At 45.7% G+C, this 13,192-nt stretch overlaps 1 long non-coding RNA gene across 1 annotated transcript in view; it reads left to right on the forward strand.

Moving 5' to 3' along the window:
- Positions 1-13,192, forward strand: part of LOC140484550 (uncharacterized) — a 37,078-nt gene that overhangs the window by 608 nt on the left and 23,278 nt on the right. Inside the window, exon 2 of the long non-coding RNA XR_011962289.1 lies at positions 8,571-8,694. This is a non-coding gene — a long non-coding RNA (uncharacterized lncRNA). The remainder of the gene's footprint in view (positions 1-8,570; positions 8,695-13,192) is intronic.

Raw genomic sequence — 13,192 nt, forward strand, 5'->3', positions numbered from 1 at the left:
ACAGTCCGGCCAGTTCTGTGTTTGGGGGTAGATTTAGGGACAGAGGATCTTCGAGGCAACTGAGGAGTCAATGTTTAATGTTTTCAAACTGCACTATATACTTTACAAAGCTGAAAAAAGGCGTAAAAAGCTTAAAAGGAAACAAGGAATGATCAAGCTTTCCTGTGCTAGAATTAACATGACAATGTTCAGGGAGATCTAATGAAGTCCAAGTCCTGACATTAGCATCTCAATGGGACAGGGTAAAAACAATGACTGCAGATGCTGGAAACCAGATTTTGGATTAGTGGTGCCGGAAGAGCACAGCAGTTCAGGCAGCATCTGAGGAGCAGCCAAATCGACTATTCGGGCAAAAACCAGGCTTTTGCCTGAAACGTTGATTTTGCTGCTCCTCAGATGCTGCCTGAACTGCTGTGCTCTTCCAGCACCACTAATCCAAAATCTGAATGGGACAGGCAGCTCTCTGGGAGGGGACTGAGAGACATTGCAATGTGTCCGACACACTGGGTTGGAGACAGCAAATCCCTCAAGGAGAATAAATCTGCAGAAGAATATGTCAAATTAATTCTCATGTTATTTTTCTGTCTGTCGAGAGAGAGCAGCTCTCTCTGTCTGTGTGGTGAAGGGGTGGGGGGGAGAGAGAGAGGGTTTGACAGAATGATGTGTGTGTGTAGAGAGAGAGAGGGATAGATGTTTGAGATTAGTTGGTATCTGGAGCAACAGTTAACGTTGAAACAGCATCAGAGAGGAGAAGAAAATCAGATTCTTGGGCCGGCTGCTGCTGTGCTGGGCTGGGATTGATGTCAGCTGGGTTGTGTCTTTGAGTAAAGTGCACATTATCGCTGATCGTATGAGGGAAGGATATGCTTCCAGTGGAGAGATCAATATAAAAGTATTTCTTCAGAAGTGCTCACTTCTGACAGTAACATCACACACAAAACCCTATTTCCTCATTTAAAAAAGAGGAGAGTTTATTTAAGAAAACACACGCACACTGAATTGTTGGATGCTGAATAAATATTCGACCTGGAGGAGAGTCTGGAACCAGCCACGAGAATGTAGTCATCAAATGGGTCCAAAGCAAAGGGACGTGCAAATACAATCACATTGTATTTGCACTCAGCATTTACCCCAGTTGACTTAAGAGATGGTTGAATGTGCTGTGGTTCGTTTGGCCAAGAGCTTGATTTGCAAGTTATACTAAATTGGAGGAAGGCAAATTTTGACGGTATTTGGCAAGAACATTCAATAGTTGATTGCGAGCAGATAGTCACAGATAAAGGAACAGCTAAAAAATGGGAAGCTGTTCCTTTACCTGGGATTAAAGAGATATCAGAGTACAGAACCAAGGTGAAATACAGGGCTGGTAGGTATAAGGTGAAGGAAGCATTCCCATTCGATACGCTGGACAAAAACCCTCTGAACTTGGGACATGAGTTTGTGGAATTCACATTTAAACTAAGAGTCACTGAGCTCTCTGAGCTGGGACAGACGAGGCAATATGCAAGCCCAGGGGCAGCAGTCTGGAACAGGGGTAAGATAAAGGAAGGCCCCCACAAATGCCTCAGCTCAAAAGAGAAAGTGAGGGCTGCAGATGCTGGCGATCAGAGTCAAACAGTGTGGCACTGAAAAAGCACAGCAGGGCAGGCAGCATCCAAGGAACAGAAGAGTCGACGTTTCAGCCATAAGCCCATCATCAGCAATGTGGGACGGGAGGAAGGGGCCTGAAACATAAACAGGGGTTGGCAGTGGGGCTGGGGTGAAGGTAGCTGGGAAGGTGATAGGTAGATGCAGGTGGTGGTGGGGGGGGGGGGGGGGGGAGGGGGGGTTCATAGATTGGAGGGGAGGGTAGAGTGGATAGGTGGGAAGGAAGATGGACAGATAGGACACGTCAAGATGGGGTTCTGGGTTGGAGAGTTGGTTTTGGGATGAGGTGGGGGAGGGGAGATGAGGAAACTGGTGAGGTCGATGGTAATGTTGCGTGGTCGGAGGGTCCCAAGGTGGAAGATAGAGTCATAGAGATGTACAGCATGGAAACAGACCCTTCGGTCCAACCTGTCCATGTCGACCAGATATCCCATACCCAATCTAGTCCCACCTGCCAGCGCCCGGCCCATATCCCTCCAAACCCTTCCTATTCATATACCCATCCAAATGCCTCTTAAATATTGCAATTGTACAAGCCTCCACCACATCCTCTGGCAGCTCATTCCATACACGTACCACCCTCTACGTGAAAAAGTTGCCCCTTAGGTCTCTTTTATATCTTTCCCCTCTCACCCTAAACCTATGCCCTCTAGTTCTGGACTCTGCGACCCCAGGGAAAAGACTTTGTCTATTAATCCTATCTATAACCCTCATAATTTTGTAAACCTCTATAATGTCACCCCTCAGCCTCCGACACTCCAGGGAAAACAACCTCTCCCTATAGCTCAGATCCTCCAACCCTGGCAACATTCTTGTAAATCTTTTCTGAACCCTTTCAAGTTTCACAACATCTTTCCGATAGGAAGGAGACCAGAATTGCACGCAATACACCAATGTCCTGTACAGCCGCAACATGACATCCCAACTCCTGTACTCAGTACTCTGACCAATACAGGAAAGCATACCAAACGCCTTCTTCACTATCCTATCTATCTGCGACTCCACTTTCAAGGAGCTATGAACCTGCACTCCAAGGTCTCTTTGTTCAGCAACACTCCCTAGGACCTTACCATTAAGTGTATAAGTCCTGCTAAGATTTGCTTTCCCAAAATGCAGCACCTCACATTTGTCTGAATTAAACACCATCTGCCATTTCTCAGCCCATTGGCCCATCTGGTCCAGATCCTGTTGTAATCTGAGGTAACCCTCATCGTTGTCCACTACACCTCCAATTTTGGTGTCATCTGCAAACTGACTAACTGTACCTCTTATGCTCGCATAGAAATCATTTATGTAAATGACAAAAAGTAGAGGGCCCAGCACTGATCCCTGTGACCAGCACTCCACTGGTCACAGGCCTCCAGTCTGAAAAACAACCCTCCACCACCACCCTCTGCCCACCCACCTTTGAGCCAGTTCTGTATCCAAATGCCTAATTCTCCCTGTATTCCATGAGATCTAACCTTGTTAATCAGTCTCCCATGGGGAACCTTGTCGAACGCCTTACTGAAGTCCATATGGATCACATCTACTGCTCTGCCCTCATCAATCTTCTTTGTTACTTCTTCAAAAAACTCAATCAAGTTTGTGAGACATGATTTCCCACGCACAAAGCCATGTTGACTATCCCTAATCAGTCCTTGCCTTTCCAAATACATGTACATTCTGTCCCTCAGGATTCCCTCTAACAACTTGGCCACCGCCGAGGTCAGGCTGACCGGTCTATAGTTCCCTGGCTTCTCTTTACCACCCTTCTTAAACAGTGGCACCACGTTTGCCAAACTCAGTCTTCCAGCATCTCACCTGTGACTATCGATGATACAAATATCTCAGCAAGAGGCCCAGCAATCACTTCTCCAGCTTCCCACAGAGTTCTCGGGTACACCTGATCAAGTCCTGGGGATTTATCCACCTTTAACCGTTTGAAGACATCCAGCACTTCCTCCTCTGTAATCTGGACATTTTGCAAGATGTCACCATCGATTTCCCTATCTTCCATATTCTTTTCCACAGTAAATACTAATGCAAAATATTCATTTTATAATTCCCCCACTTTCCGTGGCTCCACACAAAGACTGCCTTGCTGATCTTTGAGGGGCCCTATTCTCTCCCTAGTTACCCTTTTGTCCTTAATATATTTGTGAAACCCCTTTGGATTCTCCTTAATTCTATTTGCCAAAGCTATCTCATGTCCCTGTTTTGCCCTCCTGATTTCCCTCTTAAGTGTACTCCTATTTTCTTTATACTCTTCTAAGGATTCACTTGATCTATCCTGTCTGTACCTGACATATGCTTCCTTCTTTTTCTTAACCAAACCCTCAATTTCTTTAGTCATCCAGCATTCTCTCTACCCACCAGCCTTCCCTTTCACCCTGACAGGAATATACTTTCTCTGGATTCTTGTTATCTCATTTCTGAAGGGTTTCCATTTTCCAGCCGTCCCTGGACCTGCAAACATCTGCCTCCAATCATCTTTTGAAAGTTCTTGCCAATAGCGTCAAAATTGGCCATTTTCCAATTTAGAATATCAATTTTTAGATCTGGTCTATCCTTTTACATCACTATTTTAAAACGAATAGAATTATAGTCGCAGGCCCCAAAGTGCTCCCCCACTGGCACCTCAGTCACCTGCCCTGCCTTATTTCCCAGGAGTAGGTCAGGTTTTGCACCTTCTCTAGTACGTACATCCACATAGTGAATCATAAAACTGTCTTGTACACACTTAAGAAATTCATCTCCATCTAAACCTTTAACATTATGGCAGTCCCAGTCGATATTTGGAAAGTTAAAATCCCCTATTATTCTTCCAGATAGCTGAGATCTCCTTACAAGTTTGTTTCTCAATTTCCCTCTGACTATTGGGGGATCGATAATACAATCCCAATAAGGTGATCATCCCTTTCTCATTTCTCAGTTCCACCCAAATACCTTTCCTGGATGTATTTCCGGGAATATCCTCCCTCAGCACAGCTGTCATGCTATCCCTTATCAAAAATGCCATTTCCTCTCCTCTCTTGCCTCCCTTTGTATCCTTCCTGAAGCATTTGTATCCTGGAACATTAAGCTGCCAGTCCTGCCCATCCCTGAGCCATGTTTCCGTAATTGCTATGGTATCCCAGTCCCATATTCCTAACCATGCCCTGAGTTCATCTGCCTTCCCTGTTTGGCCCCTTGCATTGAAATAAATGCCGTTTAATTTATTAGTCCTACCTTGTCCCTGCCTGCCCTGATTGTTTGACTCACTTCTGTTCTCAGCTGTACCCATCTCAGATTGATCGCTTTCCTCAGTATCTCCCTGGGTCCCACCCCCCACCTTACTAGTTTAAATCCTCCCGAGCAATTCTAGCAAATTTCCCTGCCAGTATATTAGTCCCCTTCCAATTTAGGTGCAATCCATCCTTCTTGTACAGGTCACTTCTACCCCAAAAGAGATTCCAATGATCCAAAAATGTGAATCCTTCTCCCATACACCAGCTCCTCAGCCATGCATTCATCTGCTCTATCCTCCTATTCCTACCCTCACTAGCTCATAGCACTGGGAGTAATCTAGATATTACTACCCTTGAGGACCTCCTTTTTAAATTTCTGCCTAACTCTCTGTAATCTCCCTTCAGAGTCTCAACCTTTTCCCTTCCAATGTTGTTGGTTCCAATGTGGACAATGACCTCCTGCTGAACCCTCTCCCCCGTGAGAACATTCTGCACCCTCTCTGAGACATCCTTGATCCTGGCACCAGGGAAACAACACACCATTCTGCTTTTTCTCTGCTGGCCACAGAAACGTCTGTCTCTACCTCTGACTACAGAATCCCCTAACACTATTGATCTCTTGGAAGCTGACCTACCCCTCGTTGCATTAGAGCCAGTCTCAATACCAGAAACTTGGCTGTTCGTGCTACATTCCCCTGAGAATCCATCACCCCCTACATTTTCCAAAACAGCATACGTGTTTGAAATGGGTATATCCACAAAAGACTCCTGCACTAGCTGCCTACCTCTCCTACCCTTCCTGGAGTTAACCCATCTATGTGACTGTATCTGAGACTTTCTCCCTTCCTATATCTGTCATCCATCACATACTGTTGCTGTTGCAAATTCCTCATTGCTTCTATCTGTCTCTCCAACCGATCCACTCGATCTGATAACATTCGCATCCAACAGCATTTATGGCAGATATAATCTGCAGTAACCCTTAAACTCTCTTTAAACTCCCACATCTGACATGAAGTACATATCACTGCAAAAGGCCATTTTTGCTCCTTCACAATCTACAGACCCAGAAAATACACAGTCTTATTCCTCTACAAACACTGCCCTAGGTTAAATGAATAGCTCTGGCTTATATTTTAAGTTTAATCAAGAGCCTTATCTCCAAAAACATATAATCAAGAAAGAATCCACTGTACCCACTACTGCAGCCTCTCTCTTGGACAGACTTAAAACAACAATTAACTGATCTGATTCTGTGCTGTGAACTTCGCCCAACAGTTCCTCCAAGATTAGTTGTGAATTTCACTGCTTGTTAATTTTCCCAGATGCACCCCGATGTCCAGCGATACATGAATTCAAACAGCAAAGGCAGTAACTGTGCTGAGGTGTTCCTCCTCCAGGCGTCGGGTGGCTTGGACTTGGCAGTGGAGGATTCCCAGTGGAGGACGTCCTTGGTCCTTGGTGGAGTCAGCGAGGGAGTTGAAGTGTTCAGTCACAGGGCAGTGGGGTTTGTTTGGTGCGTGTGTCCCAGAGATGTTCCCTGAAACGATCCGCATAGTGGTGTCCTGTCTCCGAATGTAGAAGAGACCACATCGGGTGCAACAGACACAATAGATGAGGTGTTTGGATGCACAGAAAAATCTCTGCCAGATGTGGAAGGATCCTTTGGGGCCTTGATCGGGGGTAAGGGGGGAGATGTGGGTACAGGTTTTACACCTCTTGCCGTGATAAGGGAAGGTGCCGGGAATGGAGTGTGGGTTGGTGGGGAGTGTGGGCCTAACCAGGAAGTCATGGAGGGAACAGTATCTGCAGACCGCTTCCACGTTCACTCCGTGACTCCCTGGTGAGGTCCATGCCCCCCACTAACCCCCTCCTCCACTCCCTGCACCTTGCCGTGCCACCGAATGAAGTGTAAAACCTGCACCCACACCTCCCTGCTCACCTCTGTCCAAGGCCCCAAAAGGATCCTTTCGCATCCGGCAGAGATTTTCCTGCACATCCAACCACCTCATCTACTGTCTGTTGCTCTTGATGGTGTCTCCTCCACATTGAGGACACAGGATGCCAACTTGAGGAATGTTTCAGGGAACATCTCTGGGACACACACACACACCAAACAACCCCACCGCCCTGTGGCTGAGCACTTCAATTCCCCCTCCTAGTCTGACAAGGACATGCAAGTCCTGGACCTCCTCCACTGCCAAATCCAAGCCACCCGACGTCTGGAGGAAAAAAATGACAGTTTTCCAAGACAGTTTTCGAAAGTAAGGACAAAATGAGTTGGCACAGGCTTGGAGGGTTGAAGGGCCTGTTCCTATTGCTGTGTTGTTCTGTGTTCTTTTGGAGGATCCAAGGCCTGAGCAAGCTGCAGCTCCAGGAGTTTGTTCCATACCATTCCACAGAGTGAGTGTCAATACCCACTTCCAGGAGGAGAGAGAGGGAGAGCTATTTGAGATTGTGAAACAGCAGTAACGTTAGTTTCTGGCATTGGAGCAAATAATCAATACTTGACTAGCATTACAGAGGAGAAAGGAACCGGATGATCTGGCTGCTGCAACATTGTTCCATCTGGGATCTTGTTGTGCATCAATTGCCATCACACTATCTTTGCAGGCTGTGAGTATTCTCATCAGCTAAAACCTCATTGTGTAAAGTTTTCAAAAGGGTCTGGCCTGAAAATTCAACTTTCAGCTGACATGTTTAATGTTTGGATGTTACTGAGAGAGGAAATAGACAATAGACAAATCCCTGGAATCTTGCTGTGCCATCTCTCTTAGCGTTTTCTTGCTCCGTCTTTTAATTGATCCCGTCTCTTTTTTTCCCAGGGAATTATAGTCACTTAGAAGATCCAAAGAGAGTTTGGGACAAGGTGAATTTTGAACAAGAGCATCCTCCAAGAGGGCACACCGTCCTGAGGCCTGTTCCACAGGCCGCACTCCATGGGGCCCCACCTCAGTTGTGTTCCTTTATTCCCCCAAAGAGTGGGTGCTTCTGTTGGACCCTTTTTTTTAACAGGCCTCTGGTTAACTGGGTCCTGTCAGATTGTGGCCTTGTCATTTTAAAACAGGTTTGAAGCCTAGGGTTAAAGTAACCAAGGTCTTCGGATTTGACACCCAATTTTGTTAACCTCCACATCCCCACCCACAGCAAGTGTCTGAGGGACAGGACTTCCCAAATAGAAAATGAAAACCCTAAATGTTAAAATGTCTCTTGAAGACTTGTGATAATGTCAGAGTAATAATGTGTGGATGTTAAAATTGACTTTGGGTGTGAGAGCGAGACTTGTAAATGGGAGAGAGACAAGAGAAAGAGAGAGAGGGAAGGAGGGAGAGGCATTTGAAATTGTGAAATAGCAGTTATGTCCGTGCGTGTAGTTGTAACAAATATTGAACATTTAAGCAGCCTCCATCAGAAAAATTGATCAGATCTTGCTGCTGACATGTTGCTGTTGTGAGATCCTGCTGTGCTCTGACAGCCTGCGGTAATGCACTCGATGCAACAACTGTTTCGATGAACCCATAGTTTTAAGGCTGACCAATGGACCTGGGATTGAAATCCCCAAACTATTTTCTCAATTTGATCATACTTGGTTTTGCTAAGGGATGTTGTGTGTGAAGGAATGAGCTCTTGCTGTGTAATTTGTTTGAAAATCTCCCCCGCTTTCCAGTTCCAATAATCTTTTTCCCTCCCACTCTCTCCACCCACCCCTTGCAGGAATTGCTATTTTGAAACTACGACAGGACAAGAAATCCTTCCCTTGGACAGAAGTTTCCTCCAGAGGGGAGGGGCGGACATCGGCCTGAGGCCTATTCGACAGGCCACATCCCATGGGGCCCATGTGAGTTGTGTCTGTTTGTTACCCCAAGGTTTGATTTCCTCTGGGACACCCTGGATTTTTAAGGGTCTCTGGTTAACTCTGGTTAACTGTGGCTCTGTCATTTTAAAGTAAGTTTGAAGCCTGGGGTTAAAATAACCAGGGCCTTGGGATTTGACACAAACATTTTAAGTGTCTGACACACAGGACTCCCCACAGAGGAAATTAAAACCCTGAATGTGAAACTCTCCTTAAAGACTTGGTATAATGTCAGAGTAATGTGTGATGTGTGGGGGAGGATGGAAGAGACACGGATAAAGACAGAGAGAGAGAGAGAGAGAGAGAGAGCTATAGCTGGGAGTCACACTGACAGCAGGAAAACCCCGAAGAAACTTCAGCAAGTATTTCCACGGTCTGGCCAGTTCTGTGTTTGATGGTAGATTTAGGGACAGACAATCTTCAAGGCTACTGAGGGGTCAATGTTTAATGTTTTCAAACTGCACTGATATACATTAGAAAGCATAAAAATGGCGAAAAAACTTAAAAGGAAACAAGGAATGGTCAAGCTTTCCTGTGCTAGAATTAACATGACAATGTTCAGGGAGATCCAACAAAGTTCAAGTCCTGACATTAACATCTCAATGGTACAGGCAGCTCTCTGGGAGGGGACTGAGAGACATTGCAATGTGTCGACACACTGGGATGGAGACAGTGAACCCCTCAGGGAGAATAAATCTGCAGAAGAATGTTCAAATTAATTCTCAACTCATTATTTCTCTCTCTGTCGTGTGAGAGAGAGCAGCTCTCTCTGGTTGAGATTGTCTGTGTGGGGAGAGAGAAAGAGAGAGATAGAGAGTAATACACAGAGTGATAGAACATAGAACAGTACAGCACAGGACAGGCCCTTCAGCTCACGATGTTGTGCCGACTCTTGATCCTCATGTGAAGTAAACCTAATGTACGAACTCTCAAATTTCTGCGACCATATGCATGTCCAGCAGTCTCGTAAATATCCCCAATGACCTCGCTTCCACAACTGCTGCTGGCAACGCATTCCATGCTCTCACAACTCTCTGCGTAAAGAACCCGCCTCTGACATCCCCTCTACACTTTCTACCAAACAGCTTAAAGCTACGACCCCTCGTGTTAACAATTTCTGCACTGACAAAAAGTTTCTGGCTATCAACTCTATCTATGCCACTTATTTTCTTGTACACCTCAATTAGCTCCCCTCCCTTCCTTCTATTTTCCAATGAAAAAAATCCGAGCTCAGTCAACCTCTCTTCGTAAGATAAGCCCTCCATTCCAGGCAGCATCCTGGTAAACCTACTCTGAAACCTCTCCAAAGCATCCATATCTTTCCTATAATATGGCGACTAGAACTGGACACAGTATTCCAAGTGCGGTCTAACCAAAGTTTTATAGACCTGCAACAAGATCTCACGACTCTTAAACTCAATCCCCCTGTTAATGAAAGCCAAAACACCATTTGCTTTCTTAACAACCCTGTCCACCTGGGTGGCAATTTTAAGGGATCTATGAACCTGCACATCAAGATCCCTCTGTTCCTCCACACTGCCAAGAATCCTGTCTTTAATCCTGTATTCAACTTTCAAGTTCGACCTTCCAAAATGCATCACTTCACATTTAGAGTCATAGAGATGTACAGCATGGAAACAGACCCTTCGGTCCAACCCGTCCACGCCAACCAACCCAATCTAGTCCCACCTGCCAGTTCCCGGCCCATATCCCTCCAAACCCTTCCTATTCATATACCCAACCAAATGCCTCTTAAATGTTGCAATTGTACCAGCCTCCACCACATCCTCTGGCAGCTCATTCCATACACGTACCACCCTCTGCGTGAAAAAGTTGCCTCTTAGGTCTCTTTTATATCTTTCCCTTCTCACCCTAAACCCTCTAGTTCTGGACAACACGACCCCAGGGAAAAGACTTTGTCTATTTATCCTATCTATGCCCCTCATAATTTTATACACCTCTATAAGGTCACCCCTCAGCCTCCGACACTCCAGGGAAAACAGCTCCAACCTGTTCAGCCTCTCCCTATAGCTTAGATCCTCCAAACCTAGCAACATCCTTGTAAATCTTTTCTGAACCCTTTCAAGTTTCACAACATCTTTCCGATAGGAAGGAGACCAGAAATTCACACAATATTCCAACAGTGGCCTAACCAATGTCCTATACAGCTGCAACATGACCTCCCAACTCCTGTGCTCAACACTCTGACGAATAAAGGAAAGCATACCAAACGCCTTCTTCACTATCCTATCTACCTGTGACTCCACTTTCAAGGAGCTATGAACCTGTACTCCAAGGTCTCTTTGTTCAGCAACACTCCCTAGGACTTTGCCATTAAGTGTATAAGTCCTGCTAAGATTTGCTTTCCCAAAATGCAGCACCTCGCATTTATCTGAATTAAACTCCATCTGCAACTCCTCAGCCTATTGCCCCATCTGGTCCAGATCCTGTTGTAATCTGAGGTAACCCTCTTCGCTGTCCACTACACCTCCAATTTTGGTGTCATCTGCAAACTTACTAACTGTACCTCTTATGCTCGCATCCAAATCATTTATGTAATTGACAAAAAGTAGAGGGCCCAGCACCGATCCTTGTGGCACTCCACTGGTCACAGGCCTCCAGTCTGAAAAACAACCCTCCACCACCACCCTCTGTCTTCGACCTTTGAGCCAGTTCTGTATCCAAATGGTAATTCTCCCTGAATTCCATGAGATCTAACCTTGCTAATCAGTCTCCCATGGGGAACTTTGTCGAACACCTTACTGAGGTCCATATAGATCACATCTACTGCTTTGCCCTCATCAATCTTCTTTGTTACTTCTTCAAAAAACTCAATCAACTTTGTGAGACATGATTTCCCACGCACAAAGCCATGTTGACGATCCTTGCCTTTCCAAATACATGTACATCCTGTCCCTCAGGATTCCCTCCAACAACTTGCCCACCACCGAGGTCAGGCTCACCGGTCTATAGTTCCCTGGCTTGTCTTTATCACCCTTCTTAAACAGTGGCACCACGTTTGCCAATTTCCAGTCTTCCGGCACCTCACCTGTGACTATCGATGGTACAAATATCTCAGCAAGAGGCCCAGCAATCACTTCTCTAGCTTTCCACAGGGTTCTCAGGTACACCTGATCAGGTCCTTGGGATTCATCCACCTTTAACTGTTTCAAGGCATCCAGCACGTCCTCCTCTGTAATCTGGATGTTTTGCAAGATCTATTTCCCTACAGTCTATATCTTCCATATCCTTTTCCACAGTAAATACTGATGCAAAATATTCATTTAGTATCTCCCCCACTTTCTGTGGCTCCACATAAAGGTCGCCTTGTTGATCTTTGAGGGGCCCTATTCTCTCCCTAGTTACCCTTTTGTCCTTAATATATTTGTGAAACCCCTTTGGATTCTCCTTAATTCTATTTGCCAAAGCTATCTCATTTCGCTGTTTTGCCCTCCTGATTTCCCTCTTAAGTGTACTCCTACTTTCTTCATACTCTTCTAAGGATTCACTCGATCTATCCTGTCTATACCTGATATATGCTTCCTTTTTTTCCTTAACCAAACCCTCAATTTCTTTAGTCATCCAGCATTCCCTATACCTACCAGCCTTCCCTTTCACCCTGACAGGAATATACTTTCTCTGGATCCTTGTTATCTCATTTCTGAAGGCTTCCCATTTTTCAGCCGTCCCTTGTCCAGGTTGAACTCCACCTGCCACGTCTCAGCCCATCTCTGCGTCCAGTCAATGTCACGCTGCAGCCTACAACAGTCCTCTTATACTGTCAAAGACACCTCCAACCTTAGTGTTATCTGCAAACTTGCTAACCCATCGTTCAATCTCCTCATCCAAGTCATTAATAAAAACTATAAAGAGTAGAGGCCCTGTGGAACACCACTCACCACTGACTTCCAGGCAGAGTATTTTCCTTCTACGACACTCGCTGTCTTCCGTCGCCAGCCAATTCTGTATCCAGACAGCTAAATTTCCCTGTATCCCATTCCTCCTGACCTTCTGAACGAGCCTACCATGGGGAACCTTATCAAATGCCTTACTGAAGTCCACCATTCGACCCTCATTAACCTGTCCAGTAACATCCTCAAAGAACTCTATAAGATTTGTCAGGCATGACCTGCCCCTCACAAAGCCGTGCTGACTGCCTTTAATCAAGTCATGCTCTTCCAGATGGTCATAAATCCTACCCCTCAGAATCCTTTCTAACACCTTGCAGACGACAGACGTGAGACTGACTGGTCTGTAATTGCCGGGGATTTCCCTATTTCCTTTCTTGAAGAGAGGAATTACATTTGCCTCCCTCCAGTCCTCAGGTACGACTCCAGTGGAGAGCGAGGATGCAAAGATCTTGGCAAGCGGCGAAGCAATCACATTTCTCACTTCCCAAAGCAGCCGAGGACAAATCTGGTCTGGCCCTGGCGACTTGTCAATCTTAATGTTTGTCAAAATTTTAAACACATCAGTTTCCTCA

The sequence above is a fragment of the Chiloscyllium punctatum genome, chromosome 13 (genome assembly GCF_047496795.1).
Source record: "Chiloscyllium punctatum isolate Juve2018m chromosome 13, sChiPun1.3, whole genome shotgun sequence".
Taxonomy (NCBI): Eukaryota; Metazoa; Chordata; class Chondrichthyes; order Orectolobiformes; family Hemiscylliidae; genus Chiloscyllium; species Chiloscyllium punctatum.